Below are 19,363 nucleotides of genomic sequence, written 5' to 3'. Positions count from 1 at the left end.
ATACACACACATATGTTACGAAGGACACGCAGAGTAAAAGTGCATAACCTATCACTCAGCCTTCTGGCCGGCCCTTGATGAAGTAACACATTCACAGAATGACAGATACACCCATTCTCACCCATTTGTGGCAGCCAAAAAAAAAAAAGATAACAGAAGTAGAGAGCAGAGCAGAGGTCACTGGAGTTTGAAAAGGGGATGAGGGAAGGGGTGCTGGAGAAAGGTTGGAAGATATGTTCCAAAATATAGCTGGTGAATTAGTTCTAAGGCTGTGTAGCACAGCAGGGTAACTATGGTTTAGAGCAATTTACTGTTTATTTTAAAATAATGAGAGGAGAAAGTGTGAAGGTTCCTAAGTCGTCAAATTGTTGGTATTTAAAGAGACAGAGCTGTTAATTCCACATGGTATCTGTGTATCAAATTTTAATAGTGTACCTTGGCTGGGGATTTAGCTCAGTGATTCTGCCGCCTGCCTCACAAGCTCAAGGTCCTGAGTTCAATCCCCGGTAAAAAAAAAAAAAAAAAAAAAAAAAAATGTACCCTGTAACTAAGTACAAAAATAATGTGTCAGTCAAAAATTTAAAAAAGAAGTAAAACCTCATGAACATCCTAGAAGCCCCATTGGCCTCCCTCTGCATCACGAGTGCTAACTGTACACGTAAAAAGAGAGGGAAAAATTTGAGGTGATAAGTTTCGGAAATTTGGAAATCTAACCGATTAAAAATCAAAAGTTTCATTTATTTGGAATTTTGTTAACACCGCCCACAATCACTTATCTTCAAGTTCCAAATCCAAACAGCTCTGAAAACTGAAAATTCCATTTGTTAATTTTTTGAGCAAAATTCTTCGACAACAAAACCCGACGTGGAGAGGCCGTGTGCCGCCTTCTCTCGCCCCTCACACGGCTCGCGTGTTCAGGGACTTGGCGCCGCCTGCACTGGGTGTGCAGTTCACGCACGGCAGTTGCGTCTGAAACAAGGACGAGTCTAACTTCCAAAGCGAACCCAGCCCAGGGAGTTTGAACACAGGACGGGGGGTTCATACCTCAGAGTAATAATGAGTCCCTGCTTCAACGTTCTTACTGCCTAGATTTACGTGATCTTTATCTGAAAAGTGCAGCACGTGCAGTGTTAGTTAACTACTTGGTGCACTGTCATTTTTCTTCCAACCCTACTTTTTAAAAAATGAAGTCTGTTGGAATAGTTTTAGATTTATTAAAACGCTGCAAAGGAAGTACAGAGAATTTTTATTTACTTTCACTTAGTTTCTCCCCAGGTTATGGCCTTACCATGACCCTAGTAATCTGTCAAAACTTAAAACCTTAACATTGGTACAATACTATCAACTAGGCACTGTTCATATTTCTGCAGTTTTTCCACGTCTGTTTCTTGTTCTATGATCCTTTCCGGGATTTAGTCCCATGACATTTAGCCATAATTTTTCCTAAATCTCCCCAGTCTCTGTTAGTTTCTCAGTCTTTCCTTTCTAGTAGTCGTTGACAAATATAAACAATAAGTCAGATATTTGTAGAATGCCTTTTTAGACATTTGTTGTTTGCATACATTTTACTCAGAATCTTTTAAAATTGACCTTTTTATTTTGAAATAATTGTAGATTCACATATAGTTGCATTGAATAATACAGAGGGAAGCTATGCACTATTCACCCAGTTTCCCCCAGTGGGAACTTCTTAAAACTACAGTCCAGTATCATAGCCAAGGTATTGCTGTTGACAAAACCAAGACAGAACGCGATGCCACACTCCTGTGATCCCAGCGCTTGGGAGGCTGAGGCAGGAGGATCATTAAGTTAGAGGCCAGTTTGGTAATTTATTGAGACCCTGTCTCAAAAAAAAAGAGGGACTGATGATGTGGTTCGGTGGTAAAGCACTTGTGGCCTGGGGGACATGAGAAGCAAGGGAAAGGCATCAGCCTCTTAGAGCTTCATTTCCAGGAGACAGATGCGGCAGCCAGTAAGGCTGTGAAGAAAGGGCAGCAGAGAAGGGAGGACTCACAGGGGATCCAGGGCTTTTGTCTTCTTGGCTGCTGTGGGGCCAGCCTCGCCTCTCAGCACAGGAGGTGGGAACATAGAGCACTTGCTCACTTTGGGCGGGGGAAACAGAAGGCCACAGCCAAATGTCTGGTTTGTGTGTGAAGCGTGCAACCGTCATGTGTCCTGCTTGTTGGAAACCCATGGTGTCCTGCACGGGCAGTGGTTCTTTCAAACTCAGAAGAATTTGTAAAATTTCATGGAGAGTCCTGCATCCGTGGCTTACAGGTCCACAAAGAGGGCCTAGTCTGACAGTGGGAGCATTTTGTGCATTTAGTGACAAGAGGCGTGAGGTGTACAGCTGTGTTTATTTCTTGCTTTTTTTTGGTACCAGGGATCAAACTCCAGTCCCTGTGTTTGCAAAGCAGGTGCCAGAACCATTGAGCTAAATTCCCAGCCGTATTTCTTGGTATTTTTGATGTCAAGAAATTGTGACAAAATCAAAGCAGCAGGGACTAGGGAAGACTCACTTGCATGTATGTGGGTGGAGTTTTCAACAGGTTGTCAGTTTGCACCACTCATAAAAGAGATTTTGTCGTGTGAGCACTTCCAGAAAATGGATGTAAAACAACACTTTAATAGGCCTTCCAATCAATGTGTGGAATGGTATTAGTTACGTTAAAGCCCTGGAAAGGAAGATTTGGAATGAACAGCCACAGCCATCTTTTAAAATTGTGGTAAAATGCATGTAACATAGCCATTTTTGAGTGTACAATTCAGTGGCATTAAACACATTCACAATACTATATCACTACCCCCACGAGGTCCTGAGCTCTTTCTTCCATCGTACCACACAGGGATCCTGTACTTTCTCCAGCCTCTGCTAACCTCTAGTCTACTTTCCATCTCTGTGAGTCTTAGGGATCTCACGTTAGTGAGGCCATACAATATTTATGCTTTTATGTCTGCGTTATTCATTTAGTGTGTTTTCAAAGTTTGTTCACGTCCTGACATATCGTGGTAGGGATTTCGCTCTTCTTTACAGCTGAATGATACTCTGCTGCATGTTGTATGTGTGTCCTACATCTTGTTTGTCCTCATGTACTGATGGACACACCGTCTTTTGCATTTTTTGGCTCTTGTGAATGAGGTATGTTGGTGTACGAGTATCTGAGTGTCTGCTAGACTTAGAAGAATCGAGTCATGTAATTTTAGGAGGGGAATTCATGAACCTATGCATTATGAACTGAATATTCGTGCTCTCATTAAATTTGTGTGTTGCACCCCTAACCCCCAGCGTGATGGCAGTGGGTGGTGGGGAAATTGAACGATGATTAAATCATGGAAGCGGAATCTTCACAAATGGGACTGTTTCTCTTGAGAAGAAGAGATAAGACAGCTCGCGCTTGCCATCTCTCTTTCTGCGGCATGAATACAAGGGGACATCTGTTTGTAGACCAGAAAAAGTGTCTTCTCCGGCTCTGTCACCCCTTCACCCTGGACCTTCTGGCCTGCAGAACTGTGAGAAATAAACGGGTCTATGGTCATTCGCTATAGCAGTCCAAATTGACCGAGATGACATTATGACAATTCTGTCTCGCTTTTGGAGAAACTGCCAAACTGTTTTCACCGGTGGCTGTGCTGTGGGATATTTTACATTCTCACCAGCAATTCAAGAATGTTCCAGTTTCTCCACATTCTCAACAAGTATTCATGTTATTTTCATTATGACCCTCCTTGTGAATGGGAAATGCGAGTTAACTGTGGTTTTGATTTGCATTTCTCAAATGACTGATGTCAAGTGTCTTTTCACCTGCTCATCGGCCACTTGGGCATCTTCTTTGGAGAAATATCTGTTCAAGTCCTTTACCTACTTTTGGATTGGATTTTTTAATTGTTGAGCTATGGGATTTCTTATCTATTCTAGATTTTAGTCCCATATCAGACTCATGATTTACATATATTTTATCCCACTCTTTGTGTTTTTCCTAGGTTGATAGTGTCCTTTGATGTACAAAAATTTTTAATTTTGATGAAGTCCATTTTATCCATTTGTTTCCCTTCTTGCTTGTGTTTGCAAGAAATCACTGCCAAATCCAATATTCTAAAACTTCCCCTGTTTTCTTCTAAAAATATAGTTGTGGTTCTCAAATTTAGGTTTTTGGTGCATTTTTAGTTCATTTTTATATTATTTTGTATAAAGTAATGGTCTAATTTCATTCTTTTGCATTTGGATACCAAGTCTTCCCCAATACCTTTTGTCATAAAGACTGTCCTTTCCTCACTGAGTGGTCTTGGCACTCTTATAAAAAATTAATTGACCAGGGCTGGGATTTAGCTCAGTGGTGCTGCCACCTGTCTTGTAAGTGCAAGGTCCTGAGTTTGATCCTTGGTAGAAAAAAAGAAAAAAAAAGAAAATTGACCACAGTAAATTTTTTCTAGGCTTTCTCATCTTTTCCATTTATTTGTGTGTCTTCCCTTAAGCCTGTACAACACTGTTTTGATTACTGTAACTTTATAGTTAGTCTAGGAAACAGTCAATGTGAGTTTTCCAAATTTGTTCTTTTTTTCTTAAAGGTTATTTTGTATATTTGGGGTTTGTTCTTTCAGGTTCTATATTTTAAGATGGATTTTTCTATGTTTGCAAAACATATGTTTGGGATTTTGGTAGGGACTGCATTGGATCTGTCGATCCTTTAAAAATAAAAAGTTTTCCAATTCTTGAACATGAGATATCTTTCCACTTATAAATATCTTCTTTAATTTCTTTCAGTAGTGCTTTCTAGTTTTCATTGTACGAGTCTTTCACATCCTTGGTTACATTTATTCCCATATATTTTATTCTTTTTGATGTTACTGTAAATGAAATTATTTTTGTGATCTCCTTTATGTCTTATCAATTGCTAGTGCATGAAAATGCATTTGCTTTATGTATTGGTTTTGTATCCTGCACCTTGGCTGTGAGCTTATTCACTCTGACAGTTGTGTGTGTATGTGCCTGTGTGACTTCTGTGCCAATTGCAGTGTTTTCCTTTTCTTTTTCTTTGCTCCATCTAGAATCTGTAGTACTATGTTGAACAGAAATGGAGGAAGCAGGCATTCTTGTCTTCTTTCTGATATTAGGAGAAAAATTTCCAACTTTTACTATTAAATATGATATTAGCTATGGGGATTTCATGCCTTTGTGTTGAGAAATTTCCTTTTAGGATATAGAGTGTTTTCTGGGTCATGAAAAGGTGCTGAATTTTGTCAAATACTTTTTCTGCATCAGTTAGATGGCCATGTGTTTTTTCCCTCTTCCTATTTGTGAATGTGGTATGTTATGTTTATTGTTTTTTATTTTGAACTGTACTTATATTCTGGGAATAAATCCCACTTGCTCATGGTGTATAACTCTTTAAGTATCCTGCTAAATTCAGTTTCATGTATTTTGTTGAAAATTTTTACGTCATATTGGTAAGAGATATTGTTATGTAATTTCTTTTTTCTTGTAGTGTCTGGCTTTGCTGTCAGGATTGTGCTGGCTGCATAGAACAAGTAGAAAACGTTCCCTTCTCATCAGTGTTTTGGAGGAGTTTATGAAAGATTCATGTTAATTCTCTTTACAGTATTTGGTACAGTTTACCAGTGAAGCTATCTGGTCCAAGCATTTCCTCTGTTAGGAAACTTTTTAAAATTACTGATTCAATTGCCTTACTTTTTAGGGCGATTCTTATATTTTCTATTTCTTCTTGAGTCAGTTTTGGTAGATTGTGTCATATGTGTCCATTTCAACCATGACTATTTTTGTTTGTTTGTTTGTTTGTTTTTTGTACCAGGGATTGAACTCAGGACCTTGTGCTTTTTAGGCAGGTGTCGGAACCCCTGAGATAAATCTCCAGCCCGACCATGACTATCTTTAAACTGAACTGGTGGCAAATTGGTTACTATTTTCTATTTTATTAAGTTACTTTCTTGTATAAGAGTGAAATTGTTGTTTTAAATGGTATATTATTTCTTTACAAAGTAAAATACCAGGGAATGTGAAGGTCTTGCCTGGATAGATTAATATTGATATGTTTTCTGTTTTCACCCAATATTTAATAAAAGATTTTACTGTGTGTCTTGTGATGCATTAAAAGTAGGAGAATAAGATTATTGCATAACATTATTGGCCTATATAAAAACAATTCAAACATACCGTGGCATAGTTCAGACTACAGGGCCTTTGTGGAGTTTTGTGTAAAATCTCATTATTGACTGACAGTAAACCCTCACCCTCACCCTTGGTAAACTGACTTTGTTTTTTTTATTGGTACTGGGGATCGAACTTGGGACCTTGTGCTTGCAAGGTGGGCAGCAGTGGAACCACTGAGCCAAATCCCCAGCCCGACTTTGTTTTTTATGGTCGTTAGCCCACTAAATTTGTACAACAGAATGAGCCGGTGATATGTTTGGTTTAAATTTCTCAAGTTTCTTTTCAGTAATTGGGTCAGATAGAGCTAGGGGAAGCAGTCAGGTTCTGTGTGATTCCAGAGCTTTGTGCCTTTCTCCTGCACCTTCACTTGGCCCTCAGGGATGGTGTTTTCTGGCTCAAAGTCATTCCTACACCATGCCAAGGAAGCCATTAAGTGCACGTATCCACATGTTGCAAAACACAGATGCACACAGAACGGGCAATTTCTGTACACCGAGAGAATGAAGAAATGAGCAAACCCAAAAGGCAGCAGCTTGGGTCCTCAAAAAGATCACGAGTCTGTCATCCAGATTGTAAAGTTCAGAATTCCTTGAATGGAATGAATCCATTCACAGGTGCTGTCCCTTTGCTGGGCTGGGTTGGTCCCTATGCCAGAAGATTGAGTAACCACCCTTCAGGCACAGTGGACTGTGAGAAAGCAGTAGGTTAATTTGTGCAGGACCTTGGGGGCCTTCCAGAACTGTATGTGAAAGCTGGTGTTCTCTGTAGAGAAGAAACGTGGCAGAATGGGAATCAAGTCACTTCACTCCAACCGGAGATTGGATTCAAGTTAGTAATGTAGAGAAAGGCAGGTGAATAAGAATTGAGGTCTGAATTTTGAGTAGCTCTGCTTGAAGTAGGGAAGACGGTGGTTTGGGTTAAAACAGTAATTTCCAAACACAATTGAGCTGGATTTTCCTGTCACAAGGTATTGAGTTATGCTGAAACATTCCTTTTTTTTTTAAAGGTGCATGTGAGACATTAAAAAATCTTATATTTAAATTTGGGTCCTGTTTCCCAAGGTCTCATTTTGTACATTCAAATATTCTAAAACTGGAAAAAAATTCAAATCCATAGCACTCTTGATCCCAGGGATTTCAGATAAGGGATATTTAACTTATAATTTTTTTCTATTGCACAAAAGATGGTTTCTTTTATATCTTTTAATTTTACAGACCCTGCTGCTTGACTTCCAGGAATATGCACTACTGCTTTCTCCTTAATCCTATCGATTGACTGATTGTAAAAAGCTTGAAATTTACTTGCAAACTTTCAAAAAAATTTAAAATGAAAAACATAGAGAGCTGAACAGAATTTGCAATTCTTAACATGACAGCAAGCATGAATTGGAGGATTTTAATGAAAATTATCTGAGCTAAAATTCCATATTTTTACCTTCAATTTGCATCAGCAATCATTTTAACTGCTGTTCCTCTTTTTTTTTTTTTTTTTTTTAACCAGTTAGTTCTCTGATGCTGCATCAAAGAAATGTGTTGATTAAGTGGATTGCAAGCAACTGGATGTCTTGAACACAAAGCATAAACTAACATTTTTCTCCCTTAGGCTGCCTCCATTTAACATTCTCAGGGTGATGATTGGAGTTTAATTATCATATTTATAAATGTCCTAACAGAAGAAAAAAATTTTCCCTTCATAAGTAAGCTCTCCAAAAACTCTCTCTGGCTACTCAGGTAATTCCCAAGCCAGGAAGAACTGCTCCTGGTCTTAACTGACTCTTCTATGAGAAACAGAACTGGTGCAGGCCAGGGTCCCTTTATTTTCCTGTACACATATGAAAATATTGTCTAAACAAAATGGTCATACTCAAGAAATAAGTAGAATGATGAATGACAGCAACATTCTCAGATTTAAATGGACAACTGCTGAGAAAAAAAATTCCTTTGAAGTGGCCTAGAGTCTTTTATACTAGTTTATAATAGAAATACAAAATATTTAACAGGGATATCAAGCCAAGAGAATAGAACCATGGAAGAAGAGGTAATTTGGGAACTAGAACCAATTCTTGATATACACAAATGTAAAACATATCTAAATACATACAATTAAAAAAAACTATGATGCCACACTTTTAAGGTCAGAAGTAGGCTTTCACATTATATATCTTACCAAAGTTTGATATGGAGGATATAGGATTTCTTTATGTATTTTTCCAGCTTGATATTTGTCTGTCTCTCCTAGCCTTATCCATCAAAATTCCATACTATCCTTTAAGAATCACGTTAAGCCTCGTCACAGTAATGCCTGTCTCCACAACGTCTGGAGGTAACCTGTCCTGCTCTCTTCCTCAGCATTTTATATTTGCATTAGCACTGCGCTAGCTAAAAGTTTCACAATGCTAGACTGCTTGGGTCAGCATTCTGAAAAACTTCACAACTTTTACCGCAAGCGTTTAATGTCAGCATCTGAAGTTAATACAAGATCTTTTTTTTGTAAACAAAACAAAACACAAGCCTTAGATGTGCCATTCAGATAAAAGAGGACTGGACAGTTTCTAAGGTGTTTGGCCAAAAGCCTCATAAATTGCAGTTATCTCACTCTTTTTAATAATTTGTGTTTAGGATTTTCGCTTCTCCTCTTCTCCCTCCTACGCTTCTCTTCCTCCTCGTTTTCCTCATCCTCCTCCCCCCACTCCTCCTCTCCCTCCTCCTCCTCCTCCTCCTCTCCCTTCTCCCTTCTTCTCTCCCTCCTCCTCCTCTCCCTCCTCTCCCTCCTCCTCCTCTCCCTCTTCTCCCTCCTCTCCCTCCTCTGCCTCCTCCTCTCCCTCTTCTCCCTCCTCTCCCTCCTCTGCCTCCTCCTCTCCCTCTTCTCCCTCCTCTCCCTCCTCTGCCTCCTCCTCTCCCTCTTCTCCCTCCTCTCCCTCCTCTGCCTCCTCCTCTCCCTCTTCTCCCTCCTCTCCCTCCTCTGCCTCCTCCTCTCCCTCTTCTCCCTCCTCTCCCTCCTCTGCCTCCTCCTCTCCCTCTTCTCCCTCCTCTCCCTCCTCTGCCTCCTCCTCTCCCTCTTCTCCCTCCTCTCCCTCCTCTGCCTCCTCCTCTCCCTCTTCTCCCTCCTCTCCCTCCTCTGCCTCCTCCTCTCCCTCTTCTCCCTCCTCTCCCTCCTCTGCCTCCTCCTCTCCCTCCTCTTCCTCCTCCTCTTCCTCCTCCTGCTCTCCCTTCTCCCTTCTTCTCTCCCTCCTCCTCTCCCTCCTCCTCCTCTCCCTCCTCTCCCTCCTCCTCTCCCTCCTCTCCCTCCTCCTCTCCCTCCTCCTCCTCCTCTTCCTCCTTCCCCTTCTTCTCTTTCTCCCTCTTCTCCAGGGTCGCACACCGTCTGGTAAACATAGCCACTGAAGGCCCTGTTTGGTTTCTGTTCTATGTGTAGCGCTAAGTCTCTGCCAAAGTAGATTTCATGGCTGGACGTCACATCCCGTGACCCCACGAGTGGAATGCTTTTAAGCAAAGTTCCATGTTCATGACAGTGGAAATCCAGGTGAGCGCTTCCTTCAGCATCTATCTGAGTAAAGGTACCGCAGAAAGCAGATCCAACTCATCTTCATAGCACACAATTGTGAAAGTCTCTTGTTCTGGGTCATCATCCAGAAGGTTAAAACTTTATTTTACCACCCTAGAGGAGGGAGAGGAGGAGGAGGGAGAGGAGGGAGATTATTTTACCTTAATCATCCAGTGATTGAGTTTTCTTTCTCGTTCTCACTATTGGCCAAAATTACAAAATCTTCAGAGATCGGACACTAAGAACTATTATTTTCTATTTCATTTAGCTTTAAAATATTGATTTGATTTGGGCCAACATGTATTAGTCTACCAGAAGCATCAGGATGGAAATAGATCCAGCCAGATTCTAAAGAACAGCAGTCCATTTCTTGGATCCCACTTTTTGCCTGTGACTTTAATGTTACAAGGGATGCCGGTCCCAGTAGTCCCATCCCATCTACATGCACACCCTAAGTCAAGTTTCTGTTGCACGAACTGTTCAGTGATGGCTCGGAAGTTAGTCTAGCTAGTCCTGAGCTGTACATCACAATCAGTATTCCATGAGAAAGAGCAGCATCGGTAACATTTTCGGAAATCTGGGGGAAAGGGCAGATATCACCCTTTTGGTGATCTCCTCAATCCCTACAAGTGAAAAAGACAGAGCTTGGAAAGCTGCGAGGTGTAACAAAACAGTCTGCTGAATGCCTGCCTGATGCACCAGTACTGAGCATTTGTTCTGAGCTGACTGTGGTGACTTCTTGAGGAGTGTCCCGACTCAGGTACCTGAATCTGCAGTAAGAGGCGACATATATTTTTTCAAGAATTTTTCCTATAGTCGCTGGTATATGAAGTAGCCACTTACGAGCAGTCAGAGCTATGAGTGAGGATTTATAATCTGACCGATTGGAAAGTACATCTCCCTTCAAAATATGAAGTTGAAGTAGAAAATGGAAATTCCAAGCTTTCTAATGTTTAAAAAGGAGATTTCCATGAACAGAGAAGAAGTATCCAATGAAAAAGAAACCAGCAATTCCATGAAACTACACTGTAACATCAGCCACGGGACATTCCCATAATAAAGCATCCTCTATTTTTTCTGACTTGGGACATTTTGGCATCTCATAAAGTTTCCTTGGCCCTGATGTAACACTGCTGACACAGCACCGATAACTGTCAAACTGTATTTCTTCCTTTCTCATAGGCTATAGGCGATTTGGAACGAGTTGTCCAACATTTTAACATTTAGTGGTTTCCTCGTGGCCTGGCACAGCCACCACGCAGCAGGAAATCCCAACATTCTTTACTGTTGTATTTTAATCAGATACTACAAGGGGTACAGGACGTTGAACACGAGAGGGCTAACAATTTGGAAACGTACCCTCCCCAGAGTTGGGAAGGAACGGGCGTGACTGGGGCTGGTGGCCTCCTACGGGGCGTCGGATCTGTCAGGAAGATGTCCCGGTAGGGGTTGGGGTCTGCGCCCAGAAGCTGTGCCTCTACCTCTTCACTGAGAGGCTGCAGCTGAATTCCCAGGTGGTGTCTCGGAAGGGCTCTAAAGCTCCTCCACACACTCGGTTTTGTCAGGATGTCCCGGGGCAGTGACTGAGATGACACCCGAGGTGCTCTCAGTCCTGCAGTTTTCCGGCCCCTGCCGAGCAACGGCCCCAGGTCCGCTGCACTCTGCAGACAGGAAGCCCAGGATTGGAAACGCAGCACAAAATGAATAATTAACTCTCGGCTTCCACAGGTGCAGAGGGCATAAATAATCCAACTGCACGCGGTCTGGGCATTCCACATCACGGGCCATTTAGGCTTAATGCCTGGCCACTCACTTGTAACTCAATACATCAGAAGGTGCCTCCTGCTCTGGCAGGAGAAGGGTGCTATTTCAGAGCAGAGTGCTCTCTGCTGGAAAGCTGCCTCTGCCTTCTGTCGCTGTTGGGGACCCTTTGCTGCCTCTTTGTGGTCTCTGGGAAAGTTCATCTGCCCCCTGCCCAAACCCCAAGTAAAAAAATGCTAACGGATCCTTCTTCCGGTTGGAGGAAGGGGGCATCTATTGAAAAACAGACTCAGACGAATGGCTCATTTGACCAGAGGGACCCTGGGGAAGCCTGTGCATCCACCGATGGGAGTGGGCGCCAAAAGCTTTATTCTCAGAGTCATGAGTTTGAACCTGAGACCATTTGAGCACTGAAAGTGGGTGTCATTTTCTGCCTCAGCAGCAAGTCTTGGAAAGGACCCTCAGACGTGGCGATCCACTTCCTAGTGACCAGAGGTGAGGGTGCTGCTCCTCACTCTGATTATGTCTGCGTCCCTCACAAGGCTTTGCACGCAGCACACACATAGTAAAGGCCTAGCGAATGAGCAAATGAGAGGACACCAGTGCCTTTCGATGTTGGTGCTTCCTAACGGTGGTCATGTCTGGTCCAGTGCCATGGGTGGGGGTCCCAGGACCAGCATCACCAAGGAACTAGTTAGGAATACAGACTTGGGAATTCTGATGCCTGCTGGAGTTCAGACACCATGGGCCTAGCGTTGCTTCCATCAGGGAAGTGATTTAAGAATCATGCACTTATTTCCTCTCCACAGTATGGAGTCTTTGCAGCTGGTTTCAGGAGACTCTCGTTCTAATGCCTTAGATGCACAGGTCTCCTCCTCCTCACCCCTACCCTTACCCTCCCAGCTTCTCACACGGGACTCAGTTCTTCCTCTGGCTTTTCCCCTCCAGATCTTGTTTCCAAATTCTGTGCTCAGTCACCTCTAGGGAAATAGAGATGGGCTGGGGATGGGAATCATCCCACTGTCTGCTGACAGCCAGAGGAGGCCGAGCTGTGGGGGTCAGACTTGTGCTAAATGCCTGCTGTGTGCTGGGTCAGGGCTGCAGCAGGCAGTGCACGGTCCCATCCCCGGGGCGCTGGGAGCTCTAATGCAGGTAGACAGGGAGTCCCTCTGCTGACTGCTGAGGGTGAAGGTGGCGCCCACAGGGCTGCATCTGGGAGCACCCAGCTGGGCCAAGTGCACACCTGGGCTGGGGGTGGGGTAGGCGGGGCTTCCTGGAGGAAGTGGCCGTGTCTTACTGGTACCTAAGTGACAATAGGGTGACAAGAGGGAGGCAGAAGGGAATTTGAGGCTGAAGAAACAGCACACCTTGAAGCACTCCCTGTGTTTATTATCATTCTCCTTTTAAAATTGTTATAACCTATGAGATGGCAAGGTATACAGCACTTACTTAAATTTACAGCTCTTTGGGTTGTTAAATGTGTCCTCAAATACAAATACCGAACATTCCCAGCCTCCCAGAGACTCCTGATACCATTTACCATCCGTAGTGTTGTGTCCCAAAAAGTGACCTGCATCCTCACTTCTGTCCCCCTTGGGTCAGTTTTGTTGGGGACTTTTTTAGACTATGAACTTTTTTTTTGTGGTACCTGGGATCAAACTCAGGACCTTGCCAACTTGAAAGGGAGGTGTCTGTCGGAACCACTGAGTGAAATCCCCAGCCCTTATAAACTTGAAACAAATACTTGTCCCATAGAGCCAAAGATTATGAACAGGCTGAATATGTTTATTTTTACATTTTTTAATTTGTTTTTTCTCATTGAGTTTATTGGTACATTTTAGGTATACAATACAGTTACATTCATCACTGGGACCTTGTACCTTTACATGACAGGTCTTGGTTCTCATTTTTTCCCCTTGTCTCTGCCCTCCCTTCACTCCCTCCCTATTTTGAATATGTTTTTAGATTATGTGTCTGTGCAATACCTTTAAAATTAATTTTTTTTCTTTTTTTGCAATGCTGGGAGTTGAAGCCAGGGCCTCATGCATGCCAGGCAAATATTCTGTCACCGAACTACTCCCCTAGCCCTCTGTGTAAAAAAAAAGTTTATTGCTTGTATTTAAAAACTGGTGGATTTCATGACAGTTAAAAGATATGGCAGCCCTGGGCTCACACCCCTTTGCAGTATCACTGGACAGCAGGCAGGTGGGGACTACCCCCTACTCTTCTGCCACTCCCGTCACACACCAGTGCGCCGATCTGCCACCTGCCTGGTCCATGTGGGCATCGGAGTGCGCATGCGCTACCTGTGGGTATCTTTTCACTTCTTGCTTTGGAGCCCCAGCATGGCTGAGTGTGCTGAATAGTTTTTCTTCTTCACCCATCCACAACTACTGGATGCTGACCACGGGCCAGTCTTGTGCCCGGTCGTGGGTACCCCGGTGTTCACAGGCAGAAGGAAGGAGTGATGTGTCCTTCGCGGGCCTCCACGCGGGTGACCTGAATGTGGCACAACCCCGTCTCCGGGAGTTTGCCTCTCACTACCCCCTTGGAGTCACTGTGCTGGCTTTTCCTGGCCCTGCACTGGCAATCGTCACACGTCTGCTGTCCCCACCCGCTTCTTACGCCATGTCTGGCTCTCATCCCTCCCTCAAGCCCTGTGCTCAAGGCCCAGCTCTTCCAGCTGCCTCCGCGTGCAACCCATACTTTGCACACTGCCTTCAGTTTCAAGGCATCTGTCCCATCACACAGAAGGAAAAAGTCTTGTTTTGTAGAGTAGGCCTCACATGTCCTGTGGGCAGAGATTCCACTTTTGCTTCTGGACACTGCCCTGCTATGCCCTGCAGTTCTGAGCTCACGCAGGCACGCAGTAGACACAGCTGCTGAGCTGGGTGTGCAGGGAGCCCCAGAAGAAGAGGCTGTGGGGAGGCCAGAGAAGAGAGGGGTGAGAAGCACCCAGCCCCTCCCGGGAGTGCCCTTGAGGCAAGAGCCTGGTGGGGAGCCTGCCTGTCCTTGAGGAGCCATCATCTTTGCAACAGCGTTGACACCCGGTGCAGAGGGTGCTGACACTCCAGTCGCCAGGCCACCGGCATTCCAGACAGTGTCATGTGAGGTGATGTGAGGTTCTCCTCTTACAGCCTGGTAGAGTGTCCTTCGGGGTGGCCGGAGAAGTTCACTGGAGATGGCTTGGAGCTGGAAAGGGAAGGGCCTTTTGGTGGCCATTCCCCCAGCCTCCTGCCACAGTCCCTCTAGATCCTGGGGTACCTGCCCTGTCTGTCCCACGTCTAGCTCCTGATGCAGTGATACTCATGACTAAAGGCTACTCCGTTGCCCCATACCTTGTAAGAGGCCTCCTGAAAAGTGTTAAGGACGGTGACCTTTCCTTAGTAGACATCCAGCCCAGCCAGCCAGCCCACTGCAGTGGAGGTGGGAGGGGAAGAAGAACCTTTCATTTGAGGGCACTTAACAGAGAGCCGTCTCATTTGGGAGGGTTCTGTTATATGGCACTCCGTGTGCAGGGTTCCAAGAATGAGTTGGCCTCTTGACAGGGAACATGATAGAATGTCAGGATCTAAGCTAATCGTAAAATATGTTTGGTGCAGCCAAGTCATGCACGGCCAATGCAAGAAGCCATCAGTCATTCACACGTCTGTACCATGTGGCTGAGGGGCTCCCTGATGGATTCAGCCTTTCCAGAGCTATGTGATGATGGAGAACCAGCACACTGTGGCTTCTCAGAACACGCTGAGTCTGAAAAACATGTGGGCGTCACTTAAAAAAATGTTCCCAACGAGCACTTGTATCTTGAGTCTCTTTTTCCCCTTTCCTTTTGTGTCCCTTCACCCCCACCTCATTTTTATGTCTTTGTGTTTATCTGTTGTGCTTTGGCATCAACTCCAGACCTGCAGGTGACAAGTTGGCTAAGTCTCTATTGTTTTACTTGAAGGCCTTGGATTTAGATAATAGGATAAGGAGAACTAAAGGTTCCATCCAAGCTTCAGCCATGGGCCAGTTACAGAGTGTGACGTTGGCAACCGTAATGGGATTGCTAAGCAAAGTCACTTCGGTGGAACTATGCTGATTAACAAATGTTTGGCTGCCCACAGAAAATCCAGTGAACATTCGCTTAAACCAGAGGGGCATTATTATCTACTTAACTGGAAGTCTGGGGGCAGAGAGATGGTCCGGGCTGGGTTTGGTGGTTCAACAGAGACTTAGGGACCCAGGGCCTTTCCATGCTTCCCCTCACCACGTTCTGTGGTGTTTTTGTTCCCGTGGCTTGTGGCTTCCTGTTCAGACAGTGACACAGCCTTCAGGATCATCTCCTCACATGCCCAGGACCAGAGTAGGAAGTGGGTAAGTGGGCAGCAGAAGCTCTCTGCCTAACTGGGGGTGGGGGTGGTGGTGGTGATCAGACTGCTGTTCCAAAGGAGACTCCCTTTCCACGTGGAAACTGACACATGGACCTGAGCCCTGAGGGGCTGACAGAGTGAGCCGAGACTCCGTGTTCCTGTGTCCTTTCTCAACCGCACCCCCAGTGGTTCTTTCTCAGAATTGTACACTGAAGAACTTTACTTCCCCTGAATTTCTTCCAGTCCAGAGTTCACAGTTGGGCTTAATTTGCACCATTTGGTTGAGCCAGGGTTTAAATGAGAATCTCTTAAGAGTTCTTGCCTTAGAAACCAATGAAGTCTGGTCCTTATTCTTGATCACTATTCCCTTTTCTCCCATGGTGCATTGCATCAGCCTGGACCATGGGGAACTTGCTGTCACAGCATTTATCCAGTAGAAACTGTACAAGCACTTGTTCTCACTAATAGTGGTTGGGAGTGTGTCTTCTGAAAAGTGTCTCCTGAAAGTCCTCTTTCACCCTATCTTGGGATATGATCTTCCTGCTGTGGTAATTTGGGCTTGTGTGTATGTGGGTCTGCACACACAGGCTACACAGACTCCCTAGCTCCACGCTATTCCAGAGGGATGCAGACAGCAATTTCATGGTAGCTGTCTTGTTGATGAATGTCCCATGTCCGCCCATTCCTGCTCTCCCCATGTGATAATCTGAAAATCTTCTGAGCGAGATTGCCTGGCTGTAGGCCTGCCCTGGAATGGCCCATAGATTGTGCATTTCAGTTCCCAGGGCCCGCACTGCAGATCATTTGTAAGAGCCCGTGGGCTTGAAGCAGATGAGACAGAGCCGATGGGGGACTCTTTCAGGGGAATGAGTGGCAGGAAAGATGTGTCCTCCATGATAGAGTGGCAAGGACTGGTCTGTTCTCCACTTTTGAAACTTCATCTTTTAAAGGAAAACATAGATAGTCATATTTATGTTCCACAAGTATGTTTATGTTAAATTCATAAACAGTCACATAGGTTGTGAACTTTTGGCCGTTACCCTTTTCCCTCATTCTCATCTCCTGCAGATTTAATTTAAAAGCTGCCAGGCTTATCACTCCGCATCCCTTTTCCTTTCTTGGGAGTATCCTGTGGTCATCGATCTATGGAAGGAGGTCTGGATTCTTTCCAGTTTGGGGCCATAAAGAGTAAAGCTGCTATTGCCGGGGATTTAGCTCAGTGGTTCCGCTGCCTGCCTCGCAAGCACAAGGTCCCAAGTTCAATCCCCGGCACCAAAAAAAAAAAAAAAAAAAAAAAAAAAAAAGAAAAGAAAAGAAAGAGTAAAGCTGCTATGAACATTTGTGTACAGGTTTTTGTGAGAACATAAATTTTCATTTCCCTGGGATAAATTGCCAAGAGTATGATTGCTGGGTCCTATGTTAATTGCACGTTTAGGTTTACTGCTTCAACAAGTCTAAAAATAATTTGTCATTTAAATGTGCACTTTCCCACTCTAAGTGCACATTCCACTTGACTTGTACTGAGCATTATAATACTATTTGTTGGCAAAGTTAAAATAGACCACTGACTTTTCCTGTGCGTCCAGGACTGTGTCAGAGTTACAGGAGAAAAGGAGGTTGAAACGGCACCGTGGTGGATCCTGTCTTCAAGGGATGCCCAGTCTCGGGTCCGAGCAGTTAGGCATCAGAGCCATTAGACTGTGTGAAGTCACACTGTAAAAGGCTTCTGTGGAACCCGTAGGCAGCTGGGTGGTAGGTGAGGGCTGGAGAGAACGGAAGTTCGGAAGGATTGTCAATGTCGGTGTCACCATTATTTGAGACTGGGAATTTGGTGGTCTTTTGTATTTGAGAAAAATTGGAAATATTTGAATTTGAAAAAAAGCTACCAGTTTTTCATAAGGCGCGAAGCTTGTGTTTTTAGTCAAAGGCAAGGATCATTGGAGGGCCATACGCTCTCCTGAAGGGGCAGCCTTCACTTCCAAGAGGAGAGCAGGAGTGTGACATTGCTGGAAAATGCTCTGGTTTCAGACAGAACACAGAAGCCTCGGCCGTGTTGCGTCTTGGAGCCCACATGCAGGGTCGGTTAATGAAGTTCAGGCAGAGCTCACTGTCGACAGCTGGATAGATCATTCTCCTTGTCCTCTGTAGGGCAAACTGAGCTTCGTTGAAAATCATAACCCGTGGGGCCGGGGATTTAGCTGTGGTGCCACACCTGCCCGGCAAGCGCAAGGTCCTGAGTTTAATCCCCAGTACAAGATGTAATCAACTATCGCTGTTTTTCTAGTCTGTAAACAATGAATAATTAAGAATACACTTGTGTTTTAAAAGTACTACTCAAATTCAATAAAATATTTCATGTCCCAATTAAACTTTGTGCTAAGCAAGCACAATTATTATATCTTGACATTTGCTGCCTTACTGTCTTGAATTTTGAACACAAATAGCTGCAGGAGATCACATAGAGTTCTCTTTTTTGTGTGTTTGCAGTCACTGCCATCACTGTTTTGAGTCTGCTTAAACCCAACAATAGTTTTGTTTTGTTTTTTTTTTTGTACCAGGGATTGAATTTAGGACCTGTGCTTGTGAGGCAGGCACAGTGTCACTGAGCTAAATCACTGAGCGTCACTGAGAGGAGAACTAAAACAATTTTAATAAAATGAGCATATTTTGCATATTTTGTTTTATTTTTCTTCAAAATAAGCCAATATGCATGTGCATAGCCATCTCTATTTATACTTTTGCCTTAACCAACAATAGACTCCAGAGAGCAGAAACAGCAGGTTTATACTAAAACAAGCAAATTGATGAAGTTTTCTTTATTAAAGATAACAAATACTTCAGGTAGTAACTAGTTAGTAGCCAATAGATAGTATTTTATAGTCAGAGATTATGGAGTAATACTGAAAATTGCTTACAAAAAATCATTAGCACAAGATGTGGATTAAACCCCTTTAAACCTCTTAAACCCAAGAATAAAACCCAAGAATATATAGCACTGCAGGGATTGGAGTCACAAGCTGTGTCCGAGATAGATGTGAAAGATTCTAAACCATTAGCAACTTACTTAGAAATCAGTGTGTGTCGTGAGTCTGGGTTTGCACGTGTACCTGAAAACTGGGAATTCTCCAAATAACTGTCGGGTCAATATAATGCTTATTAAAGAGGTAATAGAAAAAACGGAGTGATTGTTAAGCTTAATCATCAACTTGGTTGGCTTGCGAGCTGCCCTGGGGGTTAAAAAGCACACTTCGGAGTGTGTCTGGGTGGGTCACAGAGTTATCACTTTGAGGTCTAGATGTGGTCCCTGGCCTCTTCCTGTCTGGCCCTGTTCCCTTGCTCTGCTTCTGGCCTCTATGAGGTGAGTAGCTTCCCTCTGAGAAGCCCACCAAGCTCTTCTGCTATGCTGTTTTCTGCCTTGGAGCCAACCAACCATGGACTGAACCAATAAACCTCTTATTCTGAAGTTGTAGGAGTTGGATATTGTGTCCTACTGATGGGAAAGCTGACTAACGCAGCCACAGCAGTATTGTTTAGAACCTAA

At 43.9% G+C, this 19,363-nt stretch overlaps 1 pseudogene; it reads right to left on the bottom strand.

Annotated features, from left to right (window-relative positions):
* Positions 1 to 9,956: 9,956 nt before the first annotated feature.
* On the bottom strand, positions 9,957 to 10,932 carry LOC104869434 (annotated as a pseudogene).
* Between the last annotated feature and the right edge of the window lie 8,431 nt (positions 10,933 to 19,363).

This window comes from Fukomys damarensis, unplaced genomic scaffold (genome assembly GCF_012274545.1).
Source record: "Fukomys damarensis isolate Sample0158 unplaced genomic scaffold, DMR_v1.0_HiC HiC_scaffold_8, whole genome shotgun sequence".
In the NCBI taxonomy this organism is placed as follows: Eukaryota; Metazoa; Chordata; class Mammalia; order Rodentia; family Bathyergidae; genus Fukomys; species Fukomys damarensis.
This window is presented reverse-complemented; position numbering and strand designations above follow the sequence as displayed.